The following is a 3,892-nucleotide window of genomic DNA, read 5'->3' as shown; positions in this document are numbered from 1 at the left end:
CTCCCTCCCCTCCTTCAAAACCGCTCTGAAAACTCACCTATTCAAAACTGCCTTCCCCAGCTGATCTCGGACCATACTTTTGTTTTATTGTTTTCTACTGTATCTTCTTATATTATCCTAGTTTTGTTTCCTAATAAAGTTGTTGTTTTTATCTGCCGTACACACACGCACACACAAACAATTAGTATTGTAAAGCGTCTTTGAGTAATAAGAAAAGCGCTATATAAATCACAGCTATTATTATTATTATTATTAAACTGTCTGTTCATGGAAAATAATTGATATTTCCATAATGGATATGTCAGTACTCAAACATCATGTTATTTAGTCCATACTTTCAGTTTCCTGTCTATATTGCAGGTGTTCAGGGTGAAAGCTGCTGGAGAGTGAATTATATGAAACATAGAATCTGTGCTCTGGTCGGCTCATCAGTGCACATTTCATGTAATTATTCATACCCCACTGGTCATCAGCTGGAAGATGCATTCTGGTCTATGTCATCGAATGAAGTGAATCCTGACAAACTGATGGAGGTCCCACACTATATAGGTCGCGTGTTGTCTGACGACAAGCAGTACCATCACACCCTGACAATCAAAAACCTGACAGAGAGTGACTCAGCTGAATATAAATTCAGAATTCACACAAATCAGGAAGGAGGAAGATATGGTGGTTATCCTGGAGTGACCTTATATGTGACAGGTACTGTATGTTATTGATCAAGTCTTTGTTTGCGCATTTTATTCTTGTGATAAAACAATGGATTGATGACAAGCCCAGCATAAAAACAGATGACCATTCTAACTTTCAGGCCTGAAACTGAAGATGGTTCCTGCTGCCATGGTAACAGAGGGACAGAGAGTGACACTGGTGTGTAGCAGCAGCTGTCCTCTGACTGACAACCCCACCTACATCTGGTACCAGAACAGACAAGTTGTAACCCAGAGCCAACACAACTATGTGCTTCTAGAGCCAGTCAGCAGTCAGCATGCAGGAGAATACTCCTGTGCTGTCAAAGGTCAAGAGGAGCTCAGAAGTACTGAAGAAACTCTCACTGTCTCTCTCTCATGTGAGTAGAGTTTCATATTTCACTGTTCACATGTTTGAACCCCTTATTTTGGTTCTAAAATATATATTATGATCATTTGGAGAATACACAGTAAATTTGATTTATGTTTCATCAACATGACAACTCTCTCTAAAAAAAAACATGTCAAATGTAATACTTAAACATAATCTTTGTACAAACCAGTTCAGACACCAAAAAACTATGATCATGCTCTATTTCTATTATAAATGCAACCATACAGTAAATGACGATCACTCCAGAAAATACAGTTTACAATAACTATAATAATGATATCTGATGTGTTTAAAATAACTATGTTTCTAAATTCTGTTACACAATCACCAGCAGCTAAGAATGCAGCAATAGTAATTACAGTATTCTGCGTCAGCCTGGTTTTCCTGTCACTGGCCTGCCTGTGGATCAGGTAAAAAAAGACCATTCCATCATAGTTTGTTTCTAATTCCTGAATCTTCATTTCTGCTTTTCTGTTATGACAAGTGGTGACTTCAATTATTAATGTTTTCTGGTTCAATTTAGGAAGAAGAGAAGTCAGAACTCCAGCACTTTCTCAGCACAAAGCAGACAGGTATTTACAGAATTACAACACGACAAACTGCTGTGCGTGTGTGTGTGTGTGTGTGTGTGTGTGTGTGTGTGTTAGAGAGAGAGAGAGAGAGAGAGAGAGAGAGAGAGAGAGAGAGAGAGAGAGAGAGAGAGAAAGAGAGACACAACTTGTCTGTCCTGTCTCCCCATCAGACCAAGTCAGATCCTATGTACAACACCTCAGCTGTGTCCAGAACACCTGCTGGACACACTGCTCCACATGGAGAACCCACAGAACCACAGGATGAGCTTCACTACAGCAGCGTCCACTTCCCTCCTTCTACCAACCATGAAGAGTCTCTCTACTCCAACACCAAACCACCTCAGAGACAAGATGATGTCCAGTATGCAGCCGTCAAATTCAAAACCTCCAAGTGAGATTTGCTTTTACAGGTGAATGAACATTTGTGGGTTTATCACCTGCTTGAGCCAGTGTTGAGCTTGGGCCAACCTGCTTGTTGAAGCACAGCTTCATCATAATAATTGAGCAACTCAATGAGGACGTTTGGCTCATTTTTAAGAATTGACACAATAAAATACTTGATTATTCGTCCAGATGAAGGTGTCTCTTAAACACAGTATTTACTCCTTTTTTCGTGTTCTATTTATTCTATCATTACTATTTTATTAAAATATTTAATGATGTCCTTTGGTACTGTATTCTTATTTTTCATTAACTTAAACACTTTAGCAGACGACTAACTCCATTGATTAACAATTAACTCCATGAGAATTATTACTACTGTATTGATATGGTACTGTGTCAAGGCCTCGGGGTAAATAGAAATAGAAGGTTTTTCATCCTGCGGGAATCATGAATGAGCTCAGCAAATTCCATATCAATCCAGCCGGTAGCTTTGGAGATACTGTACACAGTATGTTGTTTGGGACCAAAATGCTGGACAGACTAACCACCATTGACATTTTAAGAACAAACTAGTTTGGTTAACTACTTAAAGGAGTAGTTCACCCCCAAAATGACTTTTTTTCTATTGATTACTCATGCCATGGAGAGTAGAGTTCAATAATATTTTTTGGTTTTTGTCACATTCCTAAGACAAAAATTTGATTCGAGTAAATTTACCCCCATTGATTCCGGATGGTGACCCGTTTCGAAACGGGTCACCATCCGGAACGAATGGGGGTGAATTTATTGTTATCACATTTTTGTCTTAGGAATGCGACAAAAAACTAAAAATATTATTGAACTCTACTCTCCATGGCATGAGTAATCAATAGAAAAAAAGTCATTTTGGGGGTGAACTACTCCTTTAAGCCCTATATACTAATAGTGAAAATATTGTGACGGGTTGTGAGATTGCATATCGGCAATGGTCACCTGTTGCCCAAATAGGGACACCAGTTTGAAGGTGGTTCACAACAGTGTTAAATGGTACAGTATGTGCATTATATTTTTGGAGCTGTGGAACACAAGCTCCCAATAGACAGGTATGTCCGTGGGTATGTGGGTGGGTGGGTGGCTGGCTGGGTGGCTGGCCGTGTCCGTAGTCTGGCAATACCTTGAGTGGCCACACACAACACACTAGTTAAAGGAGGGGCGCTGTTTTGTGCAGGCCAGGCACACTCACCACTCACTCATAGGAACAGTTTACAGTTCACACACACACACACACACACACACACACACACACACACACACACACACACACACACACACACACACACACACACACACACACACACACACACACACACACACACACACACACACACACACACACACACACACACACACAATTTATAGATCTAGAACACATAGAATTTATATATAGAACACTTAGAATTCATAGATCTAAAACACAGAATCAAAAGCATAGATCTGGAACTGCTCAAATTCACAGCTCCACTTCGAACGAGGTTTGATTTTTGTTCTATGCATACAGTATTTCACACTCTCACAAAGAGACATGACTTGCAACCAAACCCATTTCACTATTCCATGATTTCCTTGATTACAGTGTGTGTCCCTTGTTTTAAGCCAATGGTTATGGAGTTAGGGAAGCAAACTGGTGCAGGTGGAATACTATATAACCAGCTGATATATCAGGTAATTTAATGCAAGGTCACTGGGACAAACAGACAAAAAAACACTCAGTTCAATATTCAAATACTTTACTTATGTAATTAGTACTGTACAATATACTGTACACCTCATAATATCAAGTACAAGATGTAACACATAACTAACTCCAAGTTATA

The 3,892-nt window shown here is 39.4% G+C and overlaps 1 long non-coding RNA gene across 1 annotated transcript; it reads left to right on the top strand.

Moving 5' to 3' along the window:
* Nucleotides 1-1,037: 1,037 nt before the first annotated feature.
* Nucleotides 1,038-1,649, top strand: LOC308281407. Its single transcript, XR_013961844.1, has 3 exons — nucleotides 1,038-1,069; nucleotides 1,418-1,493; nucleotides 1,607-1,649. It is a non-coding gene; the product is annotated as an uncharacterized lncRNA (long non-coding RNA).
* Nucleotides 1,650-3,892: the final 2,243 nt, after the last annotated feature.

Source organism: Nannobrachium achirus, assembly GCF_963921795.1.
Source record: "Nannobrachium achirus genome assembly, chromosome: 3".
NCBI lineage: Eukaryota > Metazoa > Chordata > Actinopteri > Myctophiformes > Myctophidae > Nannobrachium > Nannobrachium achirus.
The sequence above is the reverse complement of the archived record's forward strand: the minus strand, read 5'-3'. Positions and strand labels throughout refer to the sequence as shown.